This window comes from Engraulis encrasicolus, chromosome 5, assembly GCF_034702125.1.
Source record: "Engraulis encrasicolus isolate BLACKSEA-1 chromosome 5, IST_EnEncr_1.0, whole genome shotgun sequence".
In the NCBI taxonomy this organism is placed as follows: Eukaryota; Metazoa; Chordata; class Actinopteri; order Clupeiformes; family Engraulidae; genus Engraulis; species Engraulis encrasicolus.
Window position 1 is genome coordinate 4359467 of NC_085861.1, and position 14914 is coordinate 4374380.

General features: G+C 42.3%; 1 long non-coding RNA gene across 2 annotated transcripts; it reads left to right on the top strand.

Moving 5' to 3' along the window:
* The first annotated feature begins 2998 nt into the window (after positions 1–2998).
* Positions 2999–7998, top strand: LOC134448855 (uncharacterized). Of its 2 annotated transcripts, XR_010034855.1 has the most exons (6): positions 2999–3094; positions 3474–3564; positions 3726–3801; positions 3910–4125; positions 4385–4529; positions 6353–7998. It is a non-coding gene; the product is annotated as an uncharacterized LOC134448855 (long non-coding RNA). The 2 variants fall into 2 exon arrangements; XR_010034854.1 differs by lacking the exon at positions 2999–3094 and having other exon boundaries at positions 3147–3564.
* The last annotated feature ends 6916 nt before the right edge of the window (positions 7999–14914 follow it).

Sequence of the window (14914 nt, forward strand, 5' to 3'; positions counted from 1 at the left end):
AGATAAACATCACAGATGGTAAACTTTTGTGATTATCACCACCGAGACAGTTGTTGGTTTACATATTTGTGGTGATTACCCCGCAGTATAGTTCGTTAGTCCTTATTTTTGGCTGTTAATGTGGTGGTTCTATGTTGAGTCTATGGAAAGACAGCCGCTTTAGGAACACCCTTATCTCGCTGAAAGGCGGAGCTGCCACTTAATTCCTGGTCCTCCAATTGCGTAACTCTACCCTCTGTATGGCTCTGGTGGCGCTGTTACCACGTCATAAAGAGGGAGCCAAATCACGCGTCCATCACCCCATTTTATAAACGCTTCACCTGCGTAGTGGTTCCAAAACATGCCCTGGTGCAACTCCTTTTTGAGCTAAGAATGGCGAAAAGTATTTTACAGGGAAAGTCAATACAAGTGAATGCTGTTACTAATTTATGGAATTATGTTGTTAAACTGTTAACCTGTGTTTTTCCGATTTCCGTGTCCCTTCTCTCTGCGCGCCCAAGAATCTGGGCAAGCTTTTCCACATGAAAATAGGCTATTCACTAATGTTGCCTTCACCAGCTCGGGACCTCTCGAGACAGCTGACGACACTGCTCACATGACAATCGAGTTCTGGAGTTTGGCGCATGAACGCCACTGATCCCGGAACAATCGGGATTCATGCGTGTTTTGTTTTGGTTCTCTTTTCTTTTTTTTCACCTCACCTTGAGCCTCCACACCCACGACATATAATTTTAGCTGAAGTAAGCTACATCCCACTAAACATTGGACGTCGTATAGACGTTGAAATTAGGTCTAAATTGCGTCCGTCGGTCCATGACCAGTTTTGGACCTTAGAATGACGTACAAACTAGGTCCTTTATTTGGACGTCTAATAATGACCCTATTTGTACGTCATTATGAAGTTCAAAATTCGGACGTCAGTCTAGGTCACTTTTTTGGACGTCAAAGACAGGTGAGGGAAATCGACATGATTGTTGTTGTTGCTGTTGCTTTTTTTTTTTTTGCTTTGTTTTTAAATAGGCCATAGTAGTTTTCCTAGTAGGCTATTTTTTCTGTTCACATCGGGTGGGGAAAGAGTGTGTGGCAATCCCAAACTAGAGATACTCTCCAACGTGCAATGCACGGTGGGACACTGCCTAAACAGATGTGTCAAAAAAATAACACATTGGGATGTGTAGACAGCATTGACAGATTATGTGTCATTTCTGTGTAAGATTTCACAGAATGTGTGAAACCTGAAGTTAAGAGGTTCATTTCTGGGTCGTGCTACAAGTGAGCTAACGGCCGTTTGGCTGTCCAATCGCGTGACTGGACATTTGAAAGCAGACTTCCGCCCGCCTTTTCTACCGTTGGAAAATGCAAGATGCGGTGACTTCACTTGACTTCAGACACCGAGAGAGGCTGGCGTAAGTAATTCGCTTTATTGGTATAATTTCGTAACAATTACGTGTGTTGCCGTTAATGTATGGTTAAAATCAAACCCTGCTTCACAAGTTTTGCTGTACGAACATTGGAACAGCCTCAGTGATTCTGTGAACATTAAGCTAGCCTACAATCCATTGAGAGTAAATAGATTCTATTTACTGTCAATGCTACAATCAGATTTAGCTAGTTATTGATACTCAGTTAGCTATTGATCTTTAACGCTTGCACTATAGATTATATTTATTTTCTTTTAATTCACATGTGGACTAACTTAATGGTTAAAACGTGTTGTGTTGGGAAAAGTAAAGGTTTGAAATGTGATATTGGATGGTTTGCTAACATTGGTTGCTAATAGGGTAACTGATAATTAGCTGGTGTGGAAGAAATCAGGCGGCACTTTACTGATGTGAAGTTTTAAAGCTATTTTCTGAACATAAAAGAAAGAAAGTCTGACAGGATTTATGCAAGGATACTGAAACACCACGGATGGATTGACGTAGAGCTAGTACTGGTAGTGGGGCAAAAGTGGATGCTGCTAGTAGCAGGTATCGGAGGGGGCAAGACAAGGGCTAGCTAGCATAGAGGCGATTTTAAACTTCAGCGCTTCAAACGTAAGCAGTTCTGCGTCAAATCATGTAAATCAGACCATCCGCCACCCTCGTACATGATAAAGAATAGCACCAGTAAAAGCAAGCAGTATCCCACTGTTTTGTGTTGGCTCGATGAAAGGTGATACAAACGAATTTCCGAATCACATTATGTCGGCTTGGTTGTAGTTGTTGTGGCCAGTCAATAGACAAGCTTTGCACCGTAGTTCCATGTAAGTGTCGTGGTTTTCACCGTTTCAGTATGTAGTTGAATATGGTAGATCTGGGCAACTGGTCAACGCTGTCGTGTTTTGTCTCGGTAGACCTCGTATGACGGTGTGTTGGGAAAATACCGGCAGTTGTTTCAGATGGAGGGTGCGACGTGCCAGATGTACGCTGTTCGAGGGATAAAACTGACACGCACGAGATATTGTAGGCAATGGTAATTGGTGACGATACCATGACGTTTGAAAAGAAGATTCAAAGTTTGAGTTTTAGGTGGCAGAGTAGAACAGCTGCGTGTGAAGTGTGGCGACTACCAAGGTATCAACACCAGTTATGGCTACGGGATTTTTAAAGTACCTTCAATGCACTGGGAACTAACGTGCTCTCCCCCCCTCTCTCTCCTCTTTTAATCAGGGCCCAGGTCTTGTGGCCACATCTGTCCAAACTCCTACTCTGATTGAACAGTTAGATGATCAGACTGATGGTAAGTGTGTGTGTGTGTGTGTGTGTGTGTGTGTGTTTCCATGTGTATCATATTATTTATGTGATCATGTGTCTAATTGCCATCCACTTACAGGCCCTCTGCCTCCTTTCATTTGTTTTTTTTTAGATTTTTTTTTCAGATTTTTTTTTCTTATTGTTGTATTTTATGCAATTGTGATAAATATGTTACTGTGATATTGTTATAACACAGATACTTTAGTAAATGTGAAATTTAAGTACTGCTGTACAATTTTCTCCTCTCATTTTCAGATGAAAAGTGCTACACAGTTCTCACACAGTTCTCACACATCTTCTGACTCCGAAGCCGCTGCAGTGTAAAATCTGAGATGTCTTTTCTGGTTGACTTTGTGCAGGTATTTTTCAAAGGATAGTTACTTTTAAAACGTGTTATGACCTTGTCACCAAAATGTCAATGACCATATTTTAACCTGCTATTTAAGGCTGTCATAGCCATATTCTTATAACAATGCAGTTAAGTTCAAGAGAACTATAGTTTGGTGATATGGATCCCAAACGGAAGGGAACAGCAGCGGTTTGTAGTTGTAGAGAACTAATTAGCGCCAAGTGTTGTTAACCTGTTGTTTCTTGTTTACCTTTCACAGTAGCCCATAGCACTTTTGTCATAGAGAGCAACTTGGTCAGTAAATATGTGCCTGCTGTATAAAGTAGCAGTATTTGGATGAGTTACAGCTAACACGGCAAACTTGAGACTGTATATTGTGTGTTTGACAGATTTCTGACAGCGACAGCGATGGTGAGGGAAGCAGTGTACCGAACTCTCAGATGACTCGGACCAGGTGACCAAACCCATGCAAAGCACAATGTGAGTGTACACACACACACACACACACACACACACACACAGACCATGAGTCAACATAGTAGCCCCTACAATATTTTTTCCAATTTATTGCTGTATGCTTACCATATCCATCATGTTGATGTGTGTTAATGCATCCTTGTGTGTGTATGTGTTGGTGTTAGGACTGTGCTGAGGCGTTCCGCCCCCCTCCCCCTCCACACCACTCAAGGCACTGCGGCGGCCCAACCGCAAACTAACGTGAGTACACAACACACACACTTGTGTGCATGCCACGCACTGACACTTTCTCTACAGTGACTTGTCAACTTTCCTTACATTGTGTGTGTATGTGTGTGCGTGTGACAGGGAGATTAACATGAGGCTGGATGCGCTTGGCTCCCTGCTGCGTCCATCACCAGAGGGGCCGGGATTGCTGCGGCAGCTAGCCAATTAAAGGAGGAGGATGAAGGAGAGGAGTCTGACGATGCAGACATCGCCATCGTATGCAGTCCACGCCCTCGCAGGAAAACCAGCCAATGAAAACGCTTGCAGCAGCATCAGCAGAACACACCGGCACGACTGGTAAACTTAAAGATACGCCACAGACCAGTCATACACCAAATACAACTAGCACAGGTACACATACACACACACACACACACACACACACACACACACACACACAGCAGTACATCTGTTTTGTATAGCGCTTTGCCTAGTCAAAGACTTTTTACAGGAAGTATTATAATTCTGTTTTATAGTTGGGGGAAGCCATGGAAAGTAGATCACCCTATACAGCTGATGTGTGTGTCAGTAATATTTATGTGTATGTGTGTTGCAGACAGAGCTTCTGAAGCATGCAGTGGAAGAGCTGTCAGTCAAGCTAAAGGTCCCGCCCTCCAACCTGCTGCTGCTGCACGGACAGGCGGAACTTAACACCTCACACACTATTGGCCAGCTAGGACTCTGCATCGCTGACATCTTTGGTAGGAGTGTGTGTGTGTGTGTGTGTGTGTGTGTTTGCGTTTGGGTGTGTTTGCGTGTGGGTCTGTGTTGGTGCAAGTCAGTCTTGGCTCCTTCCTGATATTATACTGTATAAGTTCATACGTATACCGCATTGCAAAATGAATTTCATATACAGTATATCACGAAAGTGAATACACCCCTCACAGTTTTTGCAGATTTTTGAGTATACATTTTCATAGGAAAGCATTACAGAAATTTCACTTTGACACAATGATTAGTGACCTTTTAACAACTTATTTAGCCGCTTAAATTTCTTGTTCACTCAGAAAAAAGCAAAATACACCCATTAATGTTTGAACATGTACTCACAAAAGTGAGTGCACCCCAGATTAAAATCCGGTAGAGAAGGGGCTGTGTTGGCTCGAATCGTCTTGAAATGAAAAGGGATGAAAAGGGAGGTCATCAGTGTGCGTTTCAACCTTTCTTTGCATTAAACTACATTTTGAGTCTGCATCTGGCTTAAATAGATCGTTGTGAGATTTGAATGCAATCCTATGGAGAATATCATGATCTGCTTCAGTAGTCACAGTGCATGTTGACATGCATGTTTGTTTTAGGTGTATTTCAGATTGCCAATGTTGACAGCATTCATGCATCCCCAAACCATGTCAGTCCCACTACCATGCGTGGCTACTGAGAGGATACACTTTTTTTTGTAAAACTCACTTGTTTACCACCACACATGCTTGACACTATCTAAAGCAAATTTGTTTATCTTGGTCTCAAGAGAGATGAACAGACCAAGGATATGGATCACTGGAACCATGTTGTGTGATCTGAAGAGACCCAGATAAACAAATATACTTTAGATGGTGTCAAGCATGTGTGGTGGTAAACAAGTAAGTAAAAAAATGTATCCTATCAAAAGCCAAGCATGGTAGTGGGACTGACATGGTTTGGGGATGCATGGATGCTGTCAACATTGGTAATCTGAAATGCACCTAAAAGAAACATGCATATCAACATGCACTGTGACTACTGAAGCAGATCATGATATTCTCCATAGGATTGCATTCAAATCTCACAACAATCTATTTAAGCCAGATGCAGACTCAAAATGTAAAAGTTCAATGCAAAGAAAGGTTGAAACGCACACTGATGACCTCCCCTTTCATCCCTTTTCATTTTGTTTCGATTCGAGCCAACACAGCCCCTTTTCTACCGGATTTTAATCTGGGGTGTACTCACTTTTGTGAGTACATGTTCAAACATCAAGGGCTGTATTTAGTTTTTTTCTGAGTGAACAAGAAATTTAAGCGGTTAAATATGTTGTTAAAAGGTCACTAATCATTGTGTCAAAGTGAAATTTCTCTAATGATTTCCTATGAAAATATATACTCACAAATCTGCAAAAACTGTGAGGGGTGTACTCACTTGCATGATATACTGTAAGTTGAAAAAGTATGTTCTCAAAATATTTGAATGGCAAGAATTGACACATAGGTGATAGGAGCTCTGGAAAGCCATTTTCAATAATAAAATGCAAAAAAAAGGTAGATACACCGTTTTGCAATAAACTCTTCATACGTATACTGTATATAAATAATGAAATGAAAAATGAATGAAATTAAATTCACTCAGTTTAATGAAGAGCTAAGAAGATGATATGATATCAATGCATGTGTAGTTGATTCGGCTATACTTAGTTTGACTGGTATGCTTCATACCTTTCAATCAGTTAAGTAAAACTTGCTATTAAGTATTATTGATGATGTCTCTCTCTCTCTCTCTCTCTCTCTCTCTCTCTCTCTCCCCCCCTTCTTCTTCTTCTTCTTCTTCTCAGTCTGGAACCAACTTCACATCCCTCTTCACTGCACTACTGACACTGAGATGGAATCCACAACCCAACCACTAGTGATCTGCATTGGGAACCTGAAGAGTCTGTCATAACCGCCAGGAATGACCGTGTGACCATTCCCGTTGCAGACGGCCTGACTTGCACAATTGACAAGCTGTTCAAGCTTTACTGGGTCTGCAACTTGTTATATCCAGCACAGCTCAGCTCTGTTTTCACCTTCTTTGAATATGTTTATGACGCTCCCATCTCAACCAACAAACCAAAGGCACTACAACTTCTCTCAAAGCTTCCCAGCAGCCCAGTGATCACTCAACATGTGTTTATGCCCAAAATGTAAATAGTTACTACAGACATCAAGAAAATAGTTTGGCATCTTTGTCAAGTACACGCTTTGTCAGATGCACAGGATATGATGATAATTTGCAGCCAAGATGGCTGTTCAAGTGTACAAGGACTTACTATGTAGACACCACCTCCGTAGACAACACCAGTCCACAACAACAGAAATGGGAGTATCTTTCAATGACTCTTTTGAATCCACTGACATTCAGACAGCCTATGCAGCTTCAAGTAACACCTGAAGAAAGAGCATTTTGTGTCCCTTCTCAAGGACCGATTCTCCATAATTTACCACTTAATGACAATTTATCTGTGTTCATGCTTGTTAGGATTATTACAGGGAATTATTTTGATTATCATTTTGGCAACACTTTATTTTATCATTACATCTATTAGCTCTAATACATACAGTGTTAATGCCTGTATGCTGTATAAGTAACTTGTAAGGCATGCACTAAGCAAAATCAAACATACGTTAGGCATGTATTCGCAAATGCCTTGTTCATGCACAATTTGGGATTTATTACCTAATATAACCTCAGTAAGGACCTAACAAATGTTTGATTTCGCTTAGTACATGCCTTACAAGTTACTTATACAGGCATTAACTCATTGATACTGGATGTTGCGTTGTGCAACATTGGCCCTGGCGCCTGGAGTTTTGTATGGCATCAGCACCCTTTTCTGCAAGTGCTTTAGGCATCAATGGGTTAACATTGTATGTATTAGTGCTAAGCGATGTAATGTTAAAATAAAGTGTTACCATCATATTTTTAAAAAATATATATGTTGTAAAACTGGACGATTGTGAAATTATATGATGTGGCAGATGTAAGACCCATTGATGTAATGCAGAGTTTTCATTCAGATGAACTGTCTCTTAACCCAAGGTACAATGTCTTTTCTTCCAATATGTTGGAACCTATTTCATAAGAATGTTATTTTCAAGAATATTTAACACTACTTCGAATTTCAAGACTTTAGGGTTTTGTAATACACCGGTAATGTTGTTAAGAGATGATAGTGTACGAGTCATAATCATCAATACTTCATGAAATTCGCAGTGGTGTTAATTATTCTTGAAAAAGATCACATTTGTTATCTCCCCCTCTTCTGAAAAGCCTAACAAAAATAATATGACAGTAAAGTTAATGTAATACAATTTTTTTTTTTAATTGAATGTAAACACAACTCTACAAAAAAAACGTTGCAGAGGTATGTAGTCAAGACTTTTGAAGATTGAACCTTGTAAACAAAAGTGTTTTCTAAATAAAAGTAAACCCCCCCTGTCACTTTCCATGTGATAATTGTCTGTATATTTTGAAAACTAGAAGTTTCAAGGTTTTTAATGCGGTCACTTTTATGTTTGAATGACAACTCACAGAGTTAATTTGAAGTCAAAAAGACGTCCACAAAGATGACGTCAATAAAACCACCTACAAAATGACGTCAAAAACATGTCCTCTAAGACCTTATTTGGACTAGAGATGACTCTAATATGGACGTAGTACAGACGTCAAAAATGGACGTCCATTAGACGTCCGAAAAAGACGTCGTCTGGAGTAACAGTCTGCACCTTCAGATGACTTAAATTATACGTCCAAAAATGACCTAAAAAAGACGTCCTTTAAACGTCATTTTGTTTACTGGGATTAAACAGCCAGAGACCAGCATTGCTGACATATGTGCATCTGCAATTGAATGACATTGACTGGTGTTGTTGATAGTGATTAGGGACTGTTCGTAATTTACCGGGGGGGGAGGGCTGGTGCGTAGGGGGGGGGAGGGCCATGATGAAAAAAAATGAGGTGGAGGGGAGGGCCATGGCAAAAAAAATCGGAGTTAGGGGGAGGGCCATGGGAAAAAAACGAATTTATTTTATTTTATTTTCATTTATTTTTTTAAATAATAATAAAAAAAATGCTCTGAGACACATCGCTTTGCGATGCAAGGTCCCGGGTGCATAGGCCTACTTTAGCACTGAAGCGTGTAGGCCTATCTGTCAAAAAACTATCAGGTGCAGCTACTGTAGATTGCCCGCGCTGACTCTCTTCCACTGTAGGATTGCTAGTGCTACGGAGGAACATTGAGCATCATAGAAAATGCCCGTGAGCAAATATCAAACTAGCTGAGGTGAACTATAGGCCTATGGGCTAAACAGTTTGGGAAGTTTTGACAACGAATTGGATGGGCATTTCCAGAGGAATTTTGGAGAGGTGTTGTAGTCAACTGGTGGTCACAGCCTCTGGTAAGTCGTGATTTTATTTATTGGCACCGCCGTGTGCTTTACATCTGTGTTCAATGGTCGCATAGCACCGCCGAGAGAGACGTTTGTTTTGTTTAGCTTGTAGTGTCAAGGTATTAATAAAAGTGGTATTAACAGCGATATGTTGGCTTGGGCATGCATCAACATACACGGTCTTAAATCCATTGGAGGAGCTAACTTGTTGCGAAGAGAAGTCTCATCACTTTGGTGATCAAAAACGGACAAACTAAGCAAGGAATTGGGTGAATTTAAAGTGCGACGGAAGAAGGGAATGTCACCAAAATTGTGCATGGTGTCAAGAGAAGTGACTTTTGTTTCTTGCGGTGGAGATTGGATTCGTAGTAGCACATTGGTAGGCTAGGTCTTGTCTATTGCTGGTGAAGTCTTAGCCTCGGAGTTGGCTATGGGGTGAATATAGCACAGCCGATGGTGTGCGTGGCTTGTCTATCATAACTGTTGCCAAAATTGAATTGTCGCGGTGTGAAATGGCTGTGCGATTGTTAGATGTTTTGGACTTTTGTAGTGGTGGCGATTTGTTCCTTTTGCCTCTTGCTGCTGATTTGACCACCGTTTAGCGGCACATTTTAGTGCGTCTTAAATATGGATACGTCAAATGCAAACTAAAGGTGGCTTTCACACTCTCCCTGTATCAATAGCCAGCAATGGCACCAGCTGCTTTGGCGCTTAACCCACTTCTCTCGCCGATCACAGCACAAACTCTTTGGCCATCAGAGTGTAGCCTAGCCTAATCACATTCGGGAAGCAGTAGGCCTATGCCTGTCTGTGTGTGCGTGCTTTTGTGCGCGGGCGGGGAGACAAGGCGTCCTGATCGTATGCATCTTGAGATACACAGTCGCAATTGCAAGAAAATCTAAATTGTTTGAAAGCCCGGTCACCTCTCACAAGTGCATCGCATAGCCTAGTCATGCATTTCTACTAATTTCACACATTGTAGACTGCCCATGGAGAAGAGAGACACTGTCACGGCAGCGCGATTTGCTCTTGAACACTCCCTCACCTCCACATTAGGTGCGCGTTTCCCTTCCATAAGAAGAACTTAATAATTTTGAAGTGAGATGTTAAACAAAAAAAGGTAAAATCTAGTCATCCTTGGTTAGGCTACATAAAACATGAAGAAGTTAGTCAGATGGGCTTCGCCATTCTTCATCCTAAAATTGATTAGAATGCAGGGAATTGCATCTAAAAAAAACATTTTTTTGGGAGAGGACTCCCAGACCCTTTGCTGACTACAGCACCCCTGGTCAAAATGAGTTCCTGCGTCCCTGCAATTTGTCTTGGTGACAGTGGAGTTAAAAGGCATCCCATGCAGCCGCAGAGGTAGATTCTAGCGGCTTCTCATAGGTAGCCTATCCACTGATATCGATCGCACATAATAGTGCAGACAACCGCCCTTGATGTAGGCTACTCTGACTGTTGTCATGATGGTTGTTCATCTACCAATTTTACATATTACATTTTTGTACATGTAGGGGGAGGGCCATGGGAAAACAAAATTGAAGTGGGGGGAGGGCCATGGGGAAAAAAATTGAGGTGGAGGGGGGGGCCATGATTTTTTTTTTTGACCGGACTTCCAGCGCACCAGCCCTCCCCCCCCGGTAAATAACGTACAGTCCCTTACAAGATGATATTTTAGCATTTATGATACTGTTTAGGGACTGTTCGTAATTTACCGGGGGGGGGAGGGCTGGTGCGTAGGGGGGGGAGGGCCATGATGAAAAAAAATGAGGTGGAGGGGAGGGCCATGGCAAAAAAAATCGGAGTTAGGGGGAGGGCCATGGGAAAAAAACGAATTTATTTTATTTTATTTTCATTTATTTTTTTAAATAATAATAAAAAAATGCTCTGAGACACATCGCTTTGCGATGCAAGGTCCCGGGTGCATAGCCCTACTTTAGCACTGAAGCGTGTATCTGTCAAAAAACTATCAGGTGCAGCTACTGTAGATTGCCCGCGCTGACTCTCTTCCACTGTAGGATTGCTAGTGCTACGGAGGAACATTGAGCATCATAGAAAATGCCCGTGAGCAAATATCAAACTAGCTGAGGTGAACTATAGGCCTATGGGCTAAACAGTTTGGGAAGTTTTGACAACGAATTGGATGGGCATTTCCAGAGGAATTTTGGAGAGGTGTTGTAGTCAACTGGTGGTCACAGCCTCTGGTAAGTCGTGATTTTATTTATTGGCACCGCCGTGTGCTTTACATCTGTGTTCAATGGTCGCATAGCACCGCCGAGAGAGACGTTTGTTTTGTTTAGCTTGTAGTGTCAAGGTATTAATAAAAGTGGTATTAACAGCGATATGTTGGCTTGGGCATGCATCAACATACACGGTCTTAAATCCATTGGAGGAGCTAACTTGTTGCGAAGAGAAGTCTCATCACTTTGGTGATCAAAAACGGACAAACTAAGCAAGGAATTGGGTGAATTTAAAGTGCGACGGAAGAAGGGAATGTCACCAAAATTGTGCATGGTGTCAAGAGAAGTGACTTTTGTTTCTTGCGGTGGAGATTGGATTCGTAGTAGCACATTGGTAGGCTAGGTCTTGTCTATTGCTGGTGAAGTCTTAGCCTCGGAGTTGGCTATGGGGTGAATATAGCACAGCCGATGGTGTGCGTGGCTTGTCTATCATAACTGTTGCCAAAATTGAATTGTCGCGGTGTGAAATGGCTGTGCGATTGTTAGATGTTTTGGACTTTTGTAGTGGTGGCGATTTGTTCCTTTTGCCTCTTGCTGCTGATTTGACCACCGTTTAGCGGCACATTTTAGTGCGTCTTAAATATGGATACGTCAAATGCAAACTAAAGGTGGCTTTCACACTCTCCCTGTATCAATAGCCAGCAATGGCACCAGCTGCTTTGGCGCTTAACCCACTTCTCTCGCCGATCACAGCACAAACTCTTTGGCCATCAGAGTGTAGCCTAGCCTAATCACATTCGGGAAGCAGTAGGCCTATGCCTGTCTGTGTGTGCGTGCTTTTGTGCGCGGGCGGGGAGACAAGGCGTCCTGATCGTATGCATCTTGAGATACACAGTCGCAATTGCAAGAAAATCTAAATTGTTTGAAAGCCCGGTCACCTCTCACAAGTGCATCGCATAGCCTAGTCATGCATTTCTACTAATTTCACACATTGTAGACTGCCCATGGAGAAGAGAGACACTGTCACGGCAGCGCGATTTGCTCTTGAACACTCCCTCACCTCCACATTAGGTGCGCGTTTCCCTTCCATAAGAAGAACTTAATAATTTTGAAGTGAGATGTTAAACAAAAAAAGGTAAAATCTAGTCATCCTTGGTTAGGCTACATAAAACATGAAGAAGTTAGTCAGATGGGATTCGCCATTCTTCATCCTAAAATTGATTAGAATGCAGGGAATTGCATCTAAAAAAAACATTTTTTTTGGGAGAGGACTCCCAGACCCTTTGCTGACTACAGCACCCCTGGTCAAAATGAGTTCCTGCGTCCCTGCAATTTGTCTTGGTGACAGTGGAGTTAAAAGGCATCCCATGCAGCCGCAGAGGTAGATTCTAGCGGCTTCTCATAGGTAGCCTATCCACTGATATCGATCGCACATAATAGTGCAGACAACCGCCCTTGATGTAGGCTACTCTGACTGTTGTCATGATGGTTGTTCATCTACCAATTTTACATATTACATTTTTGTACATGTAGGGGGAGGGCCATGGGAAAACAAAATTGAAGTGGGGGGAGGGCCATGGGGAAAAAAATTGAGGTGGAGGGGGGGGCCATGATTTTTTTTTTTGACCGGACTTCCAGCGCACCAGCCCTCCCCCCCCCGGTAAATAACGTACAGTCCCTTACATGTCAGTTGCATGCATGGGCGCCATGTTGATGATGCGTGTGTCGTCACACAAAACACAAGCTCGGGAACTCGTTCTTCTATACTTCCGCCAGAGATCAACCTCGATAATTATCGATTTGACATTGCGTCACCAAATGTTCACTCCCACTTTCCCGAGGTTTTAGGTCGGCTTTCTGGGGATTCTCGATTTTTTGAACGAGCCATAAGTAGCCTATATTTATGTGTGTGCGTGCGCGCGCGCACGTGTGTGCACTCCCGCCCTTGTGCTTGGCTCGTGATGATGTTGCGAGACATTGACTATAGAAGTTTAATTCAAGTCAAGTCAAGTCAAGTGTACTTAATTGTCGAAACTCTATGTAACAGGGTTAGCACAGAAGTTTGAAACTGCGTTTGACCAGTCTCCAAAGAAGAAACAAAACACATATAAATAGGCCCAAGACATTGGCGATATTCTCTCTGTCTCTCTCTCTCTCTCTCTCTCTCTCTCTCTCTCTCTCTCTCTCTCTCTCTCTCTCTCTCTCTCTCTCTCACACACACACACACACACACACACACACACACACACACACACACACATTTACAATTCAATATCTTGCTCAATTCAAATGTCATTTTTTCATTTGCAATTGGGATGTCCCCAAAAAGTTGTTGTGGCTAGGCGGGGAAACTATTATTTTCTCCACGGAGGCAGGGCATCAGGCGAGGCACAGGTCGAGGACAGGAGTTAGGATAATCATGACATGACATGTAGGCCGACACAGGACACCCAACAGGTTGGTGGGGAGGTTGGTGGCTACGTTGTCCCGGGCCCAGAATTGAATCCAAATTACAATTACAACTAGAAGCACTCAGAGAGCGCAGACCTCCGCCAAGGAAGCTGCTTGATAGAACATTTGACTGTTACACCCTAAGTCTTTCTGCCGTCTTTTTGTGGAGTCCCCGCAATTCAATTTCTGGTCACTAGGGGCGCCTAGACATATAGGCCAGCAATGGTGAAGAATCTTTTAAAAAGTCCTGGTTCCGGTTCATGATCCGGATCACCCCCAGAATTTAATCACTTGTTCCTTGGGTCATTACTAACAACTCCATAAAGTTTCGTCCAATTCAGTTGATTGGTTTTTGAGTTATCCTGCTGACAGAATCTTTCAAAAAGTCCTGGTTCCAGTTCGTGATTCGGATCACCACCAGAATTTAATCACTTGTTCCTTAGATCATTATCAACAACTCTAGAAAGTTTCGTCCAAATCCGTTGATTAGTTTTTTTTACTTATGCTGCGGACAAACAGACAAACAGACAAAACAGACAGACCAACGCAACCGAAAACATTACCTCCTTGGCGGAGGTAATTAACAATGAATTGTATGTACATGAAGGCGGGGCCCTTTCAAATGTATTTGTCCTGGGCCCATGTCAAAGTTTTCAGCGGCCGGCTCTGAATGTACAGTACACACAGCCGTTTCCAACTTTTGCATTTCACCATGATAGCAATCATGGTTTAGAAGTGGGCCTACAGTGTGAGCCTCCTGAGCTGTAAAGCTGTGGCTGACTGCTTCACCACAGCGGTGGCCAGGGCCATTGGCTTGGCTAGACGGATAGAGCCAAGTATGTTCAGCTGCAGAATTTTTAACAAGTGAGATCATGACCTGCAAGTGAAACCATTTTCAAGACCACCGTCACACACACCTTAAAAGATGTAGTGTAATATTTTAGTAGTTTATTTCCAGAATTCATGCTGCCCATTCACAAATGTTACCTTTTCCGTGAATACTTACCACCAACTTCAAATTCTAAACATTCATTATGACTAGGGAAATTGCATTTTTCATACATGAAAAGGGGGGTCCTCTCTAATGTCCGTCATTTTGAATTTCCAGAGAGAGACATTTTTAGCTGCAAAACATATTGTACTTTGGTCATACTAGTAATTATTAGTTCATTATTTAGTAAATATTCATGAAATGACGTATAGAGCCAAGTATGTTCAACTGCAGAATGTAGGACGGAGGCAGAGGCCCAGCAGTGGTGGTGGTTGTAATGTATTGTTCTGCCACTGGGTGGCACTGGCAGTCTAGGGCAGTGGTTCCCAAACTTTTCCATGACA